The sequence below is a fragment of the Pantherophis guttatus genome, chromosome 4, assembly GCF_059756535.1.
Source record: "Pantherophis guttatus breed Tessera chromosome 4, ASM5975653v1, whole genome shotgun sequence".
NCBI classification, from domain to species: domain Eukaryota; kingdom Metazoa; phylum Chordata; class Lepidosauria; order Squamata; family Colubridae; genus Pantherophis; species Pantherophis guttatus.
In genome coordinates, this window is record NC_142066.1 from 81,807,257 (window position 1) to 81,827,869 (window position 20,613).

The window sequence follows — 20,613 nt, forward strand, 5'->3', positions numbered from 1 at the left end:
AAACAATTTTGATTTTGAACATAGAGATCAATTTTGCTAATAAACACTAGAGCCCAGAAATGGAAATCCATCTAATTTTTTGATACCTAGAGGACAGAATTTGCAAGGAGTTCCTTTTTACTTTTTGTTTCAAAGTAACTGTTGCAAAGGTTTGGAGTTTTTTTATAGGAAAGAGAGATTTAGCTCTCTTTGATCTTTATCCTAGTAACCACAGAGACAGAATATAGTATAGTAATATTTTGTATGGATTGCCCTTAAATAATTCAGAAACTAACAAATGTCTTCTTTAGCCATTTCAACATTTTCCTTGAGAACTCAGTTTTTCAAACTTGTCCCTGCATTCTTCTGTTTGTGAACCATTGATTCAGGCAAAAGCAGTCAAGATATTTTTCTACCTTCTTTGGTTCTCTGTAAGACTGCTTAAGACTACTCTGCAATCCCTATCTGAGGCTCTACTCTTGTATAGAGGGTAGAGTTTTTTTGAAGTTTCCAACTTCAAAATCAGAGATTATATCAATTGAATAAACAATCTTGTTCTTCTCCGGGAACTCTAACTTTCAACTGCTTGTCCTATGAAATCATGTTAAGTTGAGACAATGGATAAGTGTTGGGTTGTCTAAGCAAAAAAAAAAAAAAAAAAAGTCCTGGGTCATCTTAAGACAAATTGAAACCCAGATGTTTCCCATTGGCTTTGAAGTAGTTAGAAAATAAAATTAAAAATTAGCCAAGAACCATGAGAAAATAAAAGAATTTGAACATAGCAGATAAAAATATTCAGACAATATGGCTTTGGTGAGTTCAAGATTTTACTTATAATCCTAATCATAACAGGAGGGATAGATAATATAATTGGCTGTCAGGTGGCTTGGAAGGTAAATAGGATCCCAGCTAAGGGGAAAACATAAGACATAAGCAATTCCATAAACTGAGTGGTTGCAGCCAACAACTGAACCATTCCATTTATCTGAAGAGATGTCAATAAGTTTATTAAGTGTTTCTTGGGCTGTTGCTACCAGCCCAAATTAATTGTGCCTTGCACTATAAGCAAATATTTTCAGGAGGAAGAGAAAGAGAAGCTTTACTGTTTACATGCATATTGGATGATCTCTGGCCCCATGTCCACAGCTTAATTGGCAAAACTCAACTTTGCTGTTGATTCCCTTTCCAACTGAGTCTTTTTGGTCCTGCTTGCTATGCTGCCTGCATTCGTTCAACATAATAGCTGCTACCTGCCAATGTGCTTTGAGGGATATTGTTAGCATTAAATTTGCCATTTACATTTTCATGTTTGACATAATTGAAGAATGAATGCTCTTATGAAAATTAAACTTGTGCTCCTCCTGGGCTGCTGTAACCCTGTTAAAATGTAATGAGATTCTTGATGTGGCTTCTTTAGGTTTTGATTAAATAGAATATCAGTATGACTAATTCCCCTGGTCTAAAAGTAAGCTGAGAAGCAGCATTATTGATAGGCCTGAGTACAAATGGTCCTCGATCTTCAGCCTCTAATGGCCTAATAATGCATTATACTGGAATCAGAAATACTCTGAGTTTTAGTGCTTATGGCCATTATTGAAAACACCTGGATGCACCATTTGTCAAGGTTACATTGAGATGGTTCCATTTGTTTATTAGTCTGTCAGTAAACATCTTTATGTAGTTTCACATTCACCATTTGGAGTAATGCTTGATAAGAGGGTCTGGGTTGCACAGATTCTCTTTTTTGTGGTTTCTCAAGATTAGCTTTGCTTCAGAAAGTAAGATAATCAAGTGCTTAGCTGGAGCTCTGTAAAAAAAAATAGTGCTTCCTCTTCCCTTCTTTGAGCACTGATGCTGGCCAAGTAGCTTCACATAAATTTCATAGTAACTTGCAAGATAGCAGTATTATTAAAAGATTACTTTGGTGAACATAAAATTTGCTTTGTTGCTTTGAAAAAATAATTTGTTGGCATGAGAAATTAGAGCATGAGAGTTGGACAAGAATGGTAAATATGACTAGAAATCTTTGTTGGGATTATAAAATCACCTGCTTTAACCTCCCATGGCAGACATCATTTGGAGCAATTGATAGCTCCCATTGTAGAAGATCATAGAATAAAAATAAAAAGTACTGGCCAGAGCATCTGTGATCTTTCTCAGGTTAAATTTCCAGAAGTTTATTTAAGATTTATAAATTTAATAACCTTAGTATAATTGAAAACCCTCTTTGTCTTGGTATTTACAGAAGTTATGGGAATAGCAAATAATTAGGGCTCAAGATATTAGAAATAAAGAAAAGTATAATTAACAAATTATGAAGAATGGAAGAAAGCAATAATAAAAGAAAAGAAGAAACAAGCCTCTGAAGATATTGTTGCTAGTTTGGTTATCCTGGTTAGGCCCATATATAAGAGACTGTAGACTTTCTTGTAATAGTCATATTTATTTCTTTTCTTCCTCAGGAACACAATTAGACAGGCCTCAATCTGGGAGGAGTGAGAACTTATATACAGAGAAGGCGGGGCTAATGGTAAGTAGTAACCAATGGTAAGTGACACAATGACATCACGCAATGACATATACACAAGCATACATATTTACAGATATCAGGTTAGGTATTTTCATCTGTAACAAATCCCCCTCTAAAATACCTAACTAATGATGGGTTATTAAGATTATATATGTACATTAAGTTTGGAAGTCAAATACATATGTTGTTTGGTTGGTAATGGCTTAGTGAGGATATCAGCAATTTGTTCACTAGTATCGCAATGGACAGCTTTAATAAATCCTATACTTGACAGTTGTCTCACATGTTTATATTTGATATCGATATGTCGAGATCGTTGACCTATTGCTTCGGAAGCTGATATATCTATTGCTGCCTTATTGTCCTCATTGATAATAATTGGATAAACAGGTTCATCCCACACATTGGATAACAAATCATCGAACCAAGTTAGATTGTTGACCGCTTTGGATAAGCAAACGTATTCGGCTTCCGCTGTAGAAGTGGCAATTAAATTCTGTTTGCCTGTGTACCAGTGCACCGCACAGCCATTTATAAGAAAAACATATCCAGAAGTGCTTTTTCTGGTTTTTGAATCAGTAGCCCAATCAGCATCAGCGTAGCAGGTCAAAGTTGGTTTTTCAGAAATGAATGGTTCTAAGAATAAGCACACATCAATGCTAGATTTTAGATATTTTAGAATCCTCTTAATTCCCTCCCAATGGTATAAGTTAGGATTGCTTACATGTCTTGACAACAAATTTACGGCAAGGGTGATATCAGGCCTGGTCCAATTAGATATGTATAATAAGGACCCAATAATTGATCGATACAAAGTGTTATCCTTGAATGGTTCGTACTCATTATACACATTCCTATAAAAATCAGTTGACATAGGAGTATCACAAATTTTTGAATTAATCAAGTTACATTTTTGTATGAGTTCCATAATCTTGTCTTTCTGAGATAATTTGAACCCCTTATCTGTTTTGTCAATTTGGACTCCTAAATACTTATTTACCTTTCCTAATATTTTTAAGTTGAAATTTCTGCCTAGTTGTTCAGCGAAATTATCACATTTAATTTTGTCAGGTCCAAAATACAATATATCATCAACATAAATCAAAACATATTCAATAGAATCATTATTTTTTTTCGTGAAAAAGCAAAAATCAGACGAAGTAGCTACAAAGCCTATATTTTTAAGTATCTTTGATAAGCACTCATACCATCGCTTACCAGACTGTTTTAGTCCATAAAGGCTCTTATTCAATAGCCAAATTTCTCCCTTTTTTGTATCTTTTCCTGGGGGTGCTTTCACATAAATTTCTTTATCTAGATCAGCGTGCAGATAGGCTGTCTGCATGTCAAATTGATATACTTCCAGATTTAAGATAGAAGCTAACACTAGTGCTGTTTTCACACTTTCTGATCTAACAGTTGGGGAGTAAGTGTCTTCATAGTCATCTGGAAATCTTTGGGCAAAGCCTTGAGCCACTAACCTGGCTTTGTATAGGAATTTACCATCCTCTAGCTCTTTGATTTTATAGATCCACCTGGTGCGAATGGGGGATTTCTCAGTGGGTAGGTCTGTTGGTGTATATACATTTAGTTCTCTCAAACTGTCCATCTCTTTTTTCATTGCTTCCTCCCACTTACTTTTTTCTTCTATGGGTAGCTTAAGTATGTCATCATATGTGTTGGGAGTCAGGTGTTTAGCTTGGATAGACAGTACGTAATCATCTAATCTTTTAGGGATTATGCCCCTATTGGATCTAATGGGCCTATTCTGGGGATGTTCATCGCTATGCATATACTTAGCTTCTTTTTCGGTTAATTGATCTACCTTCAAAGTGGGGTGTCCTTTTTTCCATTCATCATTAACTATTACTGGGCATTTGATTCTGTTTGTAGATGTGGATTTGGGGTTCGTATCTGATGTGTGATGTTTTGTGTGCGTGTGTGTAATATTTTTTGATTCTGGGTAAATTTCATTGAGATGTAATTTTGACCAGTTCATGTGTTCATGAAACACGGCAGATCTGGATACAATGAAGTGGTTATTTTTATCAATGAAGTGATATCCCTTGGTTCCTGATTCGTACCCCATAAATATCAGTCTTTTGGATACTTTCTCTCCTTTGCGCCTTAATTGTGAGGGCACATATACATCAGCAGATACACCAAATACGTGCAAATGCCCAATTTTTGGTTTCCTTCCATACATGAGTTCGTATGGGGTCTTGTTGATAGTGCTGGACCATAAGCGATTTATAGTGTAATTGGAATAAGTAAGGGCTTCAGCCCAGAATGATTGGTTTAAGCCAGCATCATCTAACACACATTTAACCATGGTTTGTAGCAAACCATTTTTCCTTTCAGAAACTCCATTTTGGAATGGGGAAAATGGACAAGATTTAAAGTGCAGTATTCCTTGTGATTTTAGCCAAGTTGAAAATTCGTTGGATAGGAATTCCGACCCCCTGTCAGTCATTATTTGTTTAATTTTGGTATTGTGTTGTGTTTCTACCATTTTAAAGAACTCCTTAAATTTTTTGAAAACCTCACTTTTGTGATTAAGGGTGTATACAAAACCGAATCTACTGTAGTCATCGACTATGGTCAGAAAGTATCTTTTTTTATATTTAATTGAAGGTTTTAATGGGCCTACTACATCCATATGAATTAGTTGAAAGGTTGATTGTGTGGTGCGAGTGGCTTTTTTGGGTTTTGGTTTGTTTTTAATTTTGGATGAATTGCACACAGAGCATTCTAAGTAATTTTTACAGTTCTTTATTTTTAAATCTTCGGAACACTCTAACATTTTTCGTATGACTGGGAAGCTCGCGTGTCCTAGCTTTCTGTGGAGTAAGTGACTACAATTATCGTGAATAGGTCTTCCATTGTTTAAATTTTCAGACATATTAGTATCAGTGGTCGATGCATTCTTATTATTACTTTCATCATGGCTATCTGAATTTGGCTTTTCGTTTCTTAATTGATAGTTTGCATAGACTAGTTCGTTATCTTGTGGCAGTAGGTATGTTAGTCCATCATTTGTAAATAGTTTACCTATGTTTCTGTTGTTCTTAGTCATAAATACCTTTCCACCTCTGAAAGTGGTTTCTATCTCATTCTCTATGCTTAATTTTAGGGTTGCCAATATGTTATTTGGAATTTCGGGCACAAATAGTACCCCCTCTATTTTTCCTATACCCTTTATATGCGTGTCTCCCATTCCTCTCACTAGGACTTTATTTTGGTTTGCTAATTTAATGTAATATTTCTTTTCAGTGAAGTTGCTTAATATTTCTCTATTATGAGTTGTATGGCATGTGGCTCCCGAATCTATGAGCCAGGTGTTGAGTGAATCAGACATCAAAGTGTTATTGTTTCTTATTCCATATAGTGATCCTTTCTTATTTTCTTTAGGGTTATTTCTGTACGTTTGTCTTTCTCTAGAGCGTGGTGATTCTCTTCTCCTATACCTGTAATCTGGGGAAGTTCTGTCTAAAAAGTGTATTCTCCTATCCTTGTGTTTATATGAGACACTGTATCCTATATTCTTGGGGCAGTCTCTACTCTGATGTCTTTCAGATCCACATGTGAGACATTCATGTGGGTATCTGTCTCTGGCCCTGAAATCAGTCCTCCTTTGATTTCTACCTTCTCTTTGTTGTGTATATCGCTCTCTTCTAAGTCTATCTTCAGTAATAAGCTTATTGGTAAGGTTTTCTAAAGTAATTTGCTCTATACTTAGGTTATCTATTAAGGTAATGTAGTTATCCCAGCTGTGATCTAATGAGTTAATTATAATGCTTTTCATGGTGTTGTCAGAAATGGTTTCTCCCCTTTGAATAAGGTCTGCTCTTACAGCGTTTAGATTCAAGATATGTTCACTCATGGAGGTATCATGTTTTAGTTTGGCAGAATAGAATTCCCTAGAGATTTTTGTGGTGGTGGCTACATTTTTGCTATAGAACAGTCTGAATAATTTTTGATATACTTCAAATACAGTTAAATTATGCTCTATACTGGGAAGTATACTTGGGGAAATAGAGACAATTAATATATAATATGCTTTGTGATGGAGGCAGTCTATTTCATAGGTCCAAGGCTTATTTGGTGGGTTATCAATAAAAAATAAAACATTTTCTTTCAAATATACAATCTGTAAACACTGGTCCCATTCCATTAAGTTGCTTCCATCTAATTTCAATTTTATAAAGTCTGGAGGTATTGTCCCTGAGTGTAGTGAAGTGTTATTCATGTTTAGTAGCTGTCCATGATTTAAGACCTTAGCACACTCACAATAAGGCCTGGGTATAGTAGATGTATGTCTGTATTTACTTATCTCTATGTTGCGCTGACTTGTATTTATGTTTCCTTCTTCTTTCTTTGCAGGCTCGTTCTGGGCATGCTCAGTCCTCATTTTTCTCCAGCAGTCGACGAGGGAGGTTCCTGTGTCTGCAGCTCCTGGGGTGAAGTCCCAGACGGCCTTCTGTTGCTCTGCTTTGTTTCGGGAGAGCCTCTGGTGACTGAAGAATGCCTGGGGTGCTGCTCTGCTCGTCGGGGAGTCTTCTCTGAGGTCGTCAGTAAGTGGAGCTTGAGGCGGGCTGCCATTGCCAATGGAGCCGGGTTGTTCAGGGAGCTGCTCTTCAGTAGGTAAGTATGATTGCCAGCTTGTCTTTCTTCGGGTGGCTAGGCCTTTCTTTAGACAGTCTATTTCTTTTTGGCCTTTGGTAGATGGTAGTTTAGAATTTTCTATTTCATTTTCTGGTTGTTTGTTTGGTATTGTTAGTTTAGTCCCGAGTGCTGCAGTTAGCACCTGTATAGCATTGTCTATTTCTACTTCAGTAGGTTGAGCTTTGTTTTGTTTAAATAATTGTTTTTTATTTGTTTTTGGACTCGGGTAATCATCTTCTTGGTAGGTTTTGTTTTTTATTTCGTAGTTTGAGGTTTGGAATTCTTTTAGTAATTGGTCAGGCATTTTAGAGGTATTAGGTGGGTAAGATGGCTGCCATGAAAAAGGCGGGAAGCTGTCGCCATCTTTGGTGTCATTTTTGAAGTCAGGGGTTGAATTTCTTACCTTGCAGTTTTCTTGTTTGTTATTTTCGTTATCTGCTGCTGTTCCGTGGTCGTTTATCATGCTGCGGATTTTCACAAGCAGATTTGATTCAGCTGTAGTTGTTTCTATTAATTCTAGTATTTTTCTTTTTACCTCATCTTCTTTGTTTGGTGTTGAGAAAGTTGTTCTGCTCCAGCTAGTGGTTGTTCGTTTTGTGTTAGCAGTTCATTTTCTTGTAATTGCGTTTGTTTCTTAATATTTTCAAGTGGTGTATATTTGTCAGGAGTTAGTTGAGCTGCCATTCTTTTCGTTATGTATCTGGTGGCAGGTCTTCTTTTGTCGTTATGTGAGTCTTGCATCTTTATGTTCGGTTGGGCCTACCAAACCATCCTCTTGCTACCAATTTGTTGCTAGTTTGGTTATCCTGGTTAGGCCCATATATAAGAGACTGTAGACTTTCTTGTAATAGTAATATTTATTTCTTTTCTTCCTCAGGAACACAATTAGACAGGCCTCAATCTGGGAGGAGTGAGAACTTATATACAGAGGAGGCGGGGCTAATGGTAAGTAGTAACCAATGGTAAGTGACACAATGACATCACGCAATGACATATACACAACCATACATATTTACAGATATCAGGTTAGGTATTTTCATCTGTAACAGATATAATTCAGAGGATTTATCTTTGCAACCCATGAGGATAGCTTAATTTTTTTGTTTAATAAAGTTTAAAATGCTGACATCATTAAATTCAATCTTGGGTATAAAATCTTAGTTATTCTATTTATTTATTTATTTATTTATTTATTTATTTATTTATTTATTTATTTATTTTATTCAATTTCTATACCGCCCTACTCCCGAAGGACTCAGGGCGGTGCACAGCCAAACAATAAAACACATCCATACAAAATTTAAAAGTAGAATAAAATCAAATTAAATAATTTTGGCTCCGACAAATTTAAAACCCCGAACTATTTAAAACCAATTTTAAAATTGAATGTATAAAATACTAAAAGATATTTAAAAATTAAAAATATTTTATGAAAGAGAGAGAAAATTAGGCCAGGCCCGCCTGGTGAAATAATAAGGTCTTTAAAACGTGGCGGAAGGTGCGCAGATCCGGGATCCTCCGTATCTCTGGGGGGAGCTCATTCCAGATAGTAGGTGCCCCCACAGAGAAGGCTGTCCCCCTGGGGGCCGCCAGTCGACATTGTTTGGCCAACGGCACCCGGAGGAGCCCCTCTCTATGGGAGCGTACCGGCCGGTGGGAGGCTATTGGTGGTAGTAGGCGGTCCCGCAAGTACCCAGGTCCTAAGCCATGGAGCGCTTTAAAGGTGATAACCAAAACCTTGAAGCGCACCCAGAAGACCACCGGGAGCCAGTGCAGCTCGTGCAGGAGAGGTGTTACATGGGAACGCCATGTCGCTCTCATTACCACCCGTGCGGCCGCACTCTGCGCCAGTTGGAGCCTCCGACTGCTCCTCAAGGGGAGCCCCATGTAGAGAGCGTTGCAATAGTCCAGGTGGGAGGTGACAAGGGCATGAGTGACCGTGTGTAATGAGTCCCACTCCAGAAAGGGACGCAACTGGCGAATCAGGTGAACCTGATGAAAAATCCTCCCGGTCATGGCCATCAAGTGCTCTTCTAAAGACAGTCGTGAATCCAGGAGGATGCCCAAGTTGCGTGCCCTCTCCGTGGGGGCCAATGATTTGCCCCCAATAGTCAGTGATGGCACCAACTGACTATATCGGGACGTCGGAAACCACAGCCACTCGGTCTTGGATGGGTTGAGCCTGAGCCTATTCCTCCCCATCCAGATTCGCATGGCCTCCAGGCACCGGGACATCACTTCAAGGGCATCGTTGGGGTGGTCTGGGGTGGAGATGTACAGCTGGGTGTCGTCAGCGTACTGGTGGTACTTCACCCCAAAACCACGGATGATCTCACCCAGCGGCTTCACATAAATGTTGAACAGGAGGGGCGAGAGGACCGACCCTTGCGGCACCCCACATATGAGGGGCCTCGGGGTTGACCTCTGCCTCCCTGTCCACACTGGTGGAATTTTACATGTTGTTTTGGACATGAATTTAGAAGAGGTGAACTATGCCTTGGAAGTTTGGCTAATTGTTTTTTTTTTCCAGTAAACTGAGGTATGTATGTTTCTGATAAGGTGTATGGTAAATGTCCATCTAAAATTGTTCTCAATTTTAGAACACTTTCCTTTTGTTTTCCTAACCTAACACAAAAATGGAAAGAAAGAATCTATCTCCCAGGATGCTCTACTTTCAGATTGCTTTATTTTGACAACCTCATTTGCCATTTGTAAAATGAGAGTATCTGATTCATATTTTATCTGCTGTGCTTATTATATTTTATTATGTCCTTTCATTATTGTAGTAAATTCTTGCCAAAATTTTGAAAAAAAGTACATTTTTCTTCTCTATTATTCTATATGCAATCTTGAACAGACCTTTAGTATAGAAGAACCTGATATAAATGTCAAAACAAATTGATAAATAAGCCTATTTATTCATTGTTAGTTACGATATCAAGGTGAATGGAATGCAAATATCATGCTTTATGGGATGTCTGACAATTGTTTTATATTTTTTCTATCAGCACATGCTTTTCAATTTCAACATAGTCCAAATATTTCTTGAATCTTCTCTTTTCAAACTAGTAGGAAAAAGCACCTATATGCAGGATTTGAAAAGAATACGGCAGATAATCAGATATAAGTACATCTCACTGTATTAGTATTATGCATAGCATTACCCTGGATTATTCATCGTATAGTTTTATCTGGGTTGAAGCAAGCAATTTAAAAATGACAGTATTGAAGTGTTCAGATGCCTGAACACCAATGTGCAGAATATGAGGAAGAAACAGGGAGAACTTTAAGTCCGGGCATGGGGGCAAGAGTGACACTGTTCACATTTGTAGGTTAATTGACCATTGCTATTTTCTTGATAAAATGGAATTTTTTGGAATGGATAGTCCCATTCTTAGGTGAATTTGCTGTTGGATAAATAACTTCACACAGTGTTTGGTTCTTAGTGATTAGTTGCCTACATGAACAAAAAGAGGTATGTAGTGAGGTACCCAGAGTTCTTCCTAGGGCTAGCACTTGTTAACATTTTTATAAATGATGTAGACAAATGGAGAAAAGGGAAGTCTATCAAACTTGCAGTTGATACAAGGTGAGTGAATTACTAAAACCTCAGAAGGCAGAGCTAATATTCAGAACATTCTTCCAGTCTGGGTCTGTCACCAGGACCAGAGAGTTATTGTCTTCCATGCTGGAGAGAGCCCATCTTTAGGGAATTTCTCTCTAGCAGAATGTGTGCTGTTCTCTGTGTGGTATATTTATAGTGCCTGTTGTAACATTCTTCATTGTCTTGACCCTTGGGCTCTATCCAACAATATGCAGTTCAGTTGTTAGAAATATAAGACTATACACTTAGATTGAGAGAAGATAGTTTGTTCCCTGGCTCAGCAATAATATTTGTAAGAAGTCTGGGTATCTGTAGATTACAGATTAAATATGAACTAGCAGTGCTGGAGTTGATGCCAAAAGTGCAAATGTAAACAGAGGAATAGAGTCAGGAGTATGAAACGTGATGGCTCATTTTTATGCTGGCTGCACTGGGTGGAATACACTTGGAGTATTGTATCTCGTTCCAGCATAAGGATACCGAACAATTTGAAAGCCTGCAGAGAAAAAGGCCAAGGATGATGATGGTTATAATATAACCCAACTTTTTAAATCCATCTAGGAATGTTTATTTGTTCTCTTGAGTGTGGTTTTATTTTCCCAGAGAATACAAGTATCCTTTCAAATGCATAATTTCATATTTTTAAATTAAAAAATTAAAATATCTCCTGAAGTGATAAAGATGATTGATAAAGACTGGTACTTGGCAACCCAGGAGATTTTATTTTTGTTTAATGGCCACTAGGTGGTGGTAATATATCACACCAGTTTGTCTTTTGCCATATAGTGAACTAAATTTGGATCCTCTTGTAAGGATTTATGAAACACAGTCTATTCTAGACAGAGAACCAAGTTATTATTCCACTAGTGAGGACTTGCAGAATGGAGGAGAAATGATCTCACTTCATATATATCAGCACATAAAATAAGGTATAAAACATAAATGTGTGCTTGCATAGTCAAGAACAATGGCGTAACACAATCAAAACAGAGCCAGTATCAATGTTTTTAAAGATTTACTAATTTATTTGATATTTTGAGTAAACACGTACAGTTATAAAATCAAAGAAAAGTATATTTGGAAGATTCAAAAATTTCTTAGGTCCTGGCATGTCCAAAACATAATCAAGCCTTTGAATATTCAGGTTCTCTTCTTTTATTGTTATCAAAGAGCACCTTTTGAGAACTGCTGATCTAGACTATAATATGGAAGCAAATCAAATATGAAAGGTTCAGACAATGCAAGCAATGTTCTTTTTTTCAGTAACATTTTCATCTGTCATATCTATTAGTGCTGGGCATACTGCAAACCTTTCTGCATTAAGCTGGCAGACTTTGTTGGGAGCTCTTCATGTATTATATTGTAATCTTTACATCATTCTCCTCTTCCTATGTCCTGACTTAGACCACAATTGAGACAACATTTCTGTTGTGAGATATTTGTTAAGTGAATTTTGTCCCCTTTTATAACCTTTCTTGTCACAGTTGTTAAGTGAATCACTACAGCTGTTAAGTTAGTAACAAGGTTATTAAGTGAATCTGGCTTCCCCATTGACTTTGCTTGTCAGAAAGTTGTAGAAGGTGATCACCCCTCTGATCATCATAAATATGAGTCAGTTGCCAAGCATCTGAATTTTGATCATATGACCATGGGGATGCTGCAACAGTCATAAGTGTGAAAAATGTTTATAAGTCATCTTTTTCAGTGATGTTGTAACATTTTTAAAAGTTTTTTTTTTTAGACAAACATTTAGTACATCATTCATTTCTTCCATGTGACATCTCGTTGTTATCTCCAAAAACTTCTTCTTTTCTATTATCTCTTCTATCTTCGTTCTCGCCAAATCCATTACAAAAATTTCTCACTGATCTAATGTTCTAGTTGTAACATGTTTATCTCTATTAAAGCTTATTTATATCTTTTATCTAACCAATAGTAAAATTGATTCCATATCTTAAAATATTCTGAGTCTTCTCTTTCTTTTATCTTCATAGTTAATCTATTCATTTCTGCACAATCTAATTTTTTTTAATTACTTCTTCCTCTGATGGTATATTTTCTGCTTTCCAATTTTGTGCATAGATAATCCTTGCAGCTGTTATTACACGTATAATTAAATATATATTGTCTTTACTAATTTTCTCTGGTAAGATACTCAATAGGAACATCTCTGGTTTTAAATCCATACGTTGTTGTATCATTTCCTCCAACCATAATTTAATTTTATTCCAATAGTTCTTTGCTTTAGGGCATGTCCAACACATATGATAATATGAACCTGGTAACTGGTGGCATTTCCAACATTTAGCTGATTTGTCTTTAAAGATTTTCCCAATTTCTCAGGAGGCATATGCCATCTGTAAAACATTTTATATAGATTCTCCTTATATGCAGTGGACATTGTTAGTTTGTAATTCCTTTCCCATAACTGTTGCCATTTATCTAAGTCAATTGAAGATCCAAATTTTTTTGCCCAAGCTATCATTGTTTCCTTTACTTATTCTTTTTCTAATTCAATACTTAATAAAAAGTTATAACATTTTTAAATTAATTTATCCTCTGTTCCTGTGGGTATCTTATCCAGCTCAGTCTTTTCTAAGTAAAAATCATGTAATTTAGCATCTTTTTCATATCTTGTTTGTATTTGCATATACATATACCAATCTCCTGTTCTTCCAATTCTTGTTTCCCTTTCAATTCCGCCTTATCTGTTAATAAATCCTTATATCTAACAATATTTCCAAAATTAAAAACATTTGGGTGTTTTAAAGCTTCCATTGTTGATAACCATATTGGTATTTTCACATAATATTTATCTCTAACTTTTTCCCATACCAATAACAATGCATTTCTTATATAATGTCTATGAAAGTACGTATGTGTCTCATTTCTACCATACTATAAGAATGCATGCCAGCCCAATTGTAAATCATGGCCTTCCAATGTTAATAGTCTTGTATTTCTTAGTTCAACCCATTCTTGTAGCCATGTCAATGCTGCTGCTTGATAATATAGTTCCCAATGCGGGAGTGTCAGGTATAAATGCCCTACCCGTGCCAGGGATCTGCTATAGCTCAGTAGTGCAAGGGTTAACCCAGACATCCACCTGGTCAGCTCCTCCCATAGATCCCTCCTTACCTGAATCCCCGCCCACAGGTATAAAAGGTGGGCACATTCCTCCATGTTGTCCAGATCCTGATGTAACCAGTGATGATATGAAGAACCTGTAAATAAAAGAGAGAGATTTAACCTGATGACTCAAGTCTCATCATTGGGCCTGATCCATCAATCCTCGTAACAAGATGGTAGCAGAGGATGGTTGGTAAGGCCCAGCGATCCCAAACCACAAGACAAGGACCCATACCTACCTACGGAATGGCGACACCTCCGAAGCAACGGGAAAGCAACCTATCGGACTCGCCAGGGAAGGTAGGAACCCCAACCGCCCCCAAAACCACCGCGATGGAAGAAAAGGGGGAGGTCGAGAAAGGGAGAAGGGCTCACCACGACGACCAAGAAGAAGAGAAGCTGCGACTCGACGTCCTGCAGCTGTTGAAGGAGCGAGCCGGCGACAAGAACCTCCTTGCCGACCTGCGGAGCTTCATAATCGACCGCGAGGTGGCAAGGAGCGAAGGAGACTCGGACTCTGAACTCGAGGAGCTGGACTCGGTGAGTGGATCACCCAAAAGGGCACTCCCAACGGCCACCGAGCCCCGAAGCCCCGCTCAAAATTTGAAACGGCGGCCATCTTTGTCCACGTGGTCAGACAAGATGGCCAACCTCCGACCAATCGGCAGCCAGGATTCAAAATGGCCGGTGCGCGAAAAATGCCGGACCATGAGCCGTGAAGAAAGTGACCGGGGAGAGGGGACAGAATCAGACTCGGACCCCTGGTACACCCCCAGCGAGCGGCAAGTAGATAGGGCCATGAAGACCCTTGCCGCCGCCTTCGGCCCAGGCCTCAAAATCACGAAAGTGAAACCGGAGAGGCCAAAACAAAAGGGGAGGCGAGGAGAGGGGCAACGAAGCACCCACCCGAGAGCCACTGACGCCCGTGCCAGCTCACCAGCCCACCTACGCATCCCAGGGACACCGCGCCTCCGATCTCCCAGGCCGCACACCCCGGACCGCGTGGACTGGGGCAGCTACTTACAGCCGTCGCCGGAGCCTCAGCGCCGCCAGGATCTTCATCTCGGAGAAGCAGCTGCAGGGCGATGCCTTCCGGAGCACACCTGGACCCCCAAGACCGAAGCCGAGGCCTACCCGACCGACAGAGGCCTCTACACCGGAGCCGCGATGAATAGGTCCTTCCACGACGACGGCAGAGCTGAAATGGACTTCGCGCATGCGCTCTTCCACCTAGAAGAAGAAAAAAGACAAAAATTACAAAGCGGGACTTTTAAACTACCGGCAAGCGTTCCCATGCCTTACTGCTGCTATAGGCACATAAGGAACCATGGACAGCAGCCAGCAGTAAGTAATTTTACAAATAGTGCTGGGAACTTACCAATCGACTTTCCCAAGTTGAGAATGGATGGGGGCAATATCCTAGAGTGGTCACAGCAGCTCCAGGTGGTGTTCCTAAAAGAAAACATGTCTCATTTTATTAATGACCCCCCAGAGAGACCATGGACTTTAGAGCTGGATTGCATGCACCATAGGGCATTCTATCTTTTAATTGCCAGCATATCCCCCACAATTTACCACTGTATTGGCCATAAACTCACAGTATCAGAAATTATTGAAAAAATGTTTGGGTTATTTTACAGTGAGAGTGTGTCTACCACCACCCAAATTTCCAAAGACTTCTTTTCTGCCAGGCTTAAGCCAGGGACCCCCATGAGTGAGCACCTAGTATCATTAAGCGGTACCAGAGCAGAGCTACACCTTAGGGGAGAAGTTATTTCCGACCAGATCATGAAGAGCGTAATAATTAACTCTTTAGATCACTCATGGAATAACTTCTTAACACACTTAGACACCGTTAGTCTAGGAATGCTATCCGTGGAGAAGCTATCCAACAAGCTAATCGCGGAAGATAATCTGAGAAGGAGCCGCCCCGGCCCTCCCAGAGAACATAAGAGTGAGAAGAGAGTAGTCTTCCAAGAGAAACAGCACAATACGCCAGAGTGTTACATCTGCAGGTCGAGGGGACACATCAAAAGGGACTGCCCCAAGAACTATAGGGAGAGAGGCAGGCCAGAGCATAGGTACAGACAAACGGAAAGGCACACATCTGAAGAAAGGTATAGGCGCAGGGACTCACCCAATCCCAGGGACAGGAGGGGGAACAGAGACAGCTCGCGCGACAGCAGGACAGGATCTTTATACGGGATAGGGGAGTGCACACACACCACACACCAAGACAAAGACACCAGCTCATGGCTCCTGGACTCGGGAGCCTCCAACCACACCACCTACAATCAGAAACTACTCTCATCATTCAAGAGGGAAGACTTTTCGATCAAAGTTGCAAACCAAAACCAGGTTAGAGTGACAGGCAAAGGGACAGTTACATTGCCAGGCGTAGGGAAAATAGAGGGGGTACTGCTAGTCCCAGAGATACTCCACAACATCCTAGCCACAGTAAAGCTTAGCAAGGAATCAGGGGTTGAGGTGACCTTTACAAAAGGTAATGTCAAAGTTAGCAAGGATGGGGAAGATATAGGGAGAGTAACCGTCAACCAAGGATTACCTTATATAACTTTCCATGAGGATGACACCCACAGCGTGTACACCAGTTCAGAGAACACAGAGGACACTGACCAGGGCAGGACTGAGGGGGAACAGGTAGATGGGAGAGAGATAGATAACGATGGTAACACGACGCAAGGAACACAACACAACAGACACACCCAAAGGGGGCCCTCAATAGGCAAACCCATGCATGACAACTGTGCTCACCTGCTACACCGGAAGCTAGGGCACGCCAGTTTTCCCATGGTCCAGAAAATGGCCAATTGTACCGAGGGTATCAAAATAAAGAACTGTGAAAACTACCTCGAGTGCTCTGTGTGCAAATGTTCTAAATTAAAGGTAAAACCCAGACCCAAGAAGTCGTTACGTGCCGCCAAACAAATATTCAACTTAGTCCACATGGTAGGGCCCCTAAGGCCATCCGTAAATTATAAGAAAAGGTACTTCCTCACTATAGTGGATGACTATAGTTGATATGGCTTCGTCTATACCTTAAGAAAAAAGGATGAGGCCTTCCAAAAATTAAAGGAGTTTTACAAAAGAGTAGAAACCCAAAACAACACCCGGATCAAACAAATCATGACCGACAGAGGATCTGAGTTTCTATCTAAGGACTTCTCCCATTGGCTCAGGTCCAAAGGCGTGATTCACTTTACGTCGTCCCCGTTCTCTGCCTTTCAGAACGGGGTTGCAGAACGACGGAACTCCACGCTCCAAACGATGGTCAGGTGCGCCTTAGAGGACACGGGCATTGGCCAACACTTCTGGTCTGAAGCCCTGGTCTACTCCAACTACACACTTATCAGAACATGGTCCAGTGTGATAGACATAACACCATACGAGCTCATGTATAACAAGAAGCCACAGATAGCACACTTACATGTATTCGGCGTAACTGCTGATGTACACATACCCAAGCAGTTGCGCAAGAAAGGGGATAAGGTATCCAGAAGACTGAGGTTTATGGGATACGAGCCAGGAACCAAGGGCTTCAGGTTTGTGGACAGCAATAATAGATTTGTGGTATCTAGGACAGCGGCATTCCATGAGCAAGCCAACTGGTCCAGAATACACTTAAACGAGGTACCCACCAAGCGAGAGGACAGTCCAATTGAGCAAGCTCAAAACAAAAGTGAGACAGTGGATAGACAGGAAGGGAGCAGGCCCAAGCCCAACCTCCAAGGCATCAAGGTTGAGGGATGGAAAGAGAATCACCCCAAGATAAGTGTAGACTCACTGACGCAAAGAGAGGCCAGATACCTGCATGACACTGAGCAGACAGTAGACAGACCGGTCAGGTCAACCAGAAACCAACTGCCAAGAAGGCTAAATGATTACGTGATGCACGTGCACACGAATCACGTTACACCAAACTCCTACGAAGAGGTATTGAGACTACCCCAGGAGGAGAGGGCAAAGTGGGAGTTAGCCATGGCCAAAGAACTGGACAGCCTGAGGAAGCTAGAGGTCTACACCCCAACCAAAGTCCCAGAGGGCAAGAACACAATAGGCACCCGATGGATCTTCAAGGTCAAGAACTTAGAGGGTGGCCAAAGCCTATACAAAGCAAGATTAGTTGCCCAGGGGTTTGCTCAAAGGTTTCCAGAGGACTACACTGACACCTATTCGCCCACCATAAGGACAGAGAGCGTCAAAAGCGCCTTGGTCATCGCATCCCTGCTAGGGCTGGAGGTGCACCAGTTCGATGTGCAGACCGCCTACTTGCACGCCAACCTAGATAAAGAAATATACATCAGAGCGCCCCACAGCAAAGAAACCAACAGGGGGGACACCTGGTTACTTCACAAGAGCCTGTACGGGCTAAAGCAATCAGGCAAACGCTGGTACGAATGCCTGGTAGAGGCCCTGAAGTCTATGGGATTCACGGCGACCATAGCTCACCAGGAAAGAGGGGGACTCGCCAGAATACATCCTAGTTTACGTGGATGACATACTATATATCAGCAAGCACGAAGGGAACCGCGACACCTTCGCCAGCAGACTGAGCGAGCATTTCACCCTAAAATACCTTGGAAGGATAAACCGATACCTGGGGGTACAAGTCAACCAAACACCAAAAGGTTTCCAACTGTCACAGAAAGAGAAAATAGAAGAGTTACTCCATAAGTGCAACATGGCAGACGCCAAGGGGTGTGATTCACCCATGCAGACGGACTTCCTAAAAAACATGCATGATGAATCACCCGGATTTGAAGATAACACACTGTACAGGTCAGTCATAGGCTCCCTCCTGTATATTGCTAACTGGACAAGACCGGACATTGCTCTATCAGTTAATTTATTGTCCAGGCACGTGAGCAAACCCACCACATACCACTGGGACGTGGTGAAAAGGGTGCTAAGATACCTGAAACAAAGTGCCAATGCATGCCTAACCCTAGAGCCTGAAAAATCCGACGAACCCATCCTCTCCTGCTACGCTGATGCTGACTGGGCCGGAGATGCCAAAGGCCGGAAAAGCACGTCTGGGTACATATTTTACTTGAATAATAGCCCTGTGCATTGATACACAGGTAAACAAATCTTGGTGGCAACCTCGACTACTGAAGCTGAGTACTGAAGCGGCCTCTCCAAAGCCGCCAACAATCTCATCTGGTTCGACGACCTACTCGCCAGCGTGTGGAGAGAACCAGCTTACCCAATAAATATCTACGAAGATAACAAGGCCGCCATAGAAATATCCATGTCCGACGCTGTAGGGCAAAGATCAAGGCACATAGACATAAAGTATAAGCACGTGAGACAGCTCTCCAGAATCGGTTTCATAAAGGCCATACACTGCGATACAGAAGAACAGACCGCAGACATACTCACAAAACCTCTACAGGGCAAACAACACTCACACTTAGTTTCCAAGCTCAACATTCGCCTCAGGGTACCAACCAGTCAGTCAGGCTTACAGACACAGGTCAGGCATTTAGAGGGGGATTTGTCAGGTATAAATGCCCTACCCGTGCCAGGGATCTGCTATAGCTCAGTAGTGCAAGGGTTAACCCAGACATCCACCTGGTCAGCTCCTCCCATAGATCCCTCCTTACCTGAATCCCCGCCCACAGGTATAAAAGGTGGGCACATTCCTCCATGTTGTCCAGATCCTGATGTAACCAGTGATGATATGAAGAACCTGTAAATAAAAGAGAGATATTTAACCTGATGACTCAAGTCTCATCATTGGGCCTGATCCATAAATCCTCGTAACAGGGAGTCCAAATCCTCCTCGTAGTCTCATATCCTGAAGCATTTTTAAGCTTATTCTTGCTTTTTTGCCTTGCCATATAAATTTCCTTATTGTCTTATTTAAGTATTGAAAATAAGTCTTTTCAATTTTTATCAGTATTGTGTAGAATAGGAATAGTTTAGTTTAGTTTAGTTTATTTGATTTGTATACCGCCCTACTCCCGAAGGACTCAGGGCGGTGAACAGCCAAGCAATAAAATACATAGATACAAAAAAATTAAAAAACCAGATAAAATCAAATTAAATCATTTTGGCCCAGACAGATTAAAACACCCCGATAATTTAAAAACAGATTAAAATTTACATATTTAAAAAAGGGAAGAGATTAGGCCAAGCCCGCCTGATGGAATAAAAAGGTCTTCACAGAGTGGCAGAAGGTGCGCAGATCCGGGATCCTCCGTATCTCCGGGGGGAGCTCATTCCAGATGGTAGGTGCCCCCACAGAGAAGGCTCTCCCCCTAGGGGCCGCCAATCGACACTGTTTGGCTGACGGCACCTGGAGGAGTCCCTCTCTATGAGAGCGTACTGGCCGGTGGGAGGCTATTGGTGGTAGTAGGCGGTCCCATAGATAACCAGGCCCTAAGCCATGGAGTGCTTTAGAGGTGGTAATCAAAACCTTGAAGCGCACCCGGAAGACCACCGGGAGCCAGTGCAGCTCGTGCAGGAGAGGTGTTACATGGGAGCGCCATGTCGCTCCCATTACCATCCATGCGGCCGCACTCTGTGCCAGTTGGAGCCTCTGGGTGCTCCTTAAGGGGAGCCCCATGTAGAGAGCATTGCAATAGTCCAGGCGGAAGGTGACGAGGGCATGAGTGACCGTGTGTAACGAGTCCCGATCCAGAAAGGGACGCAACTGGTGAATCAGGCGAACCTGATGAAA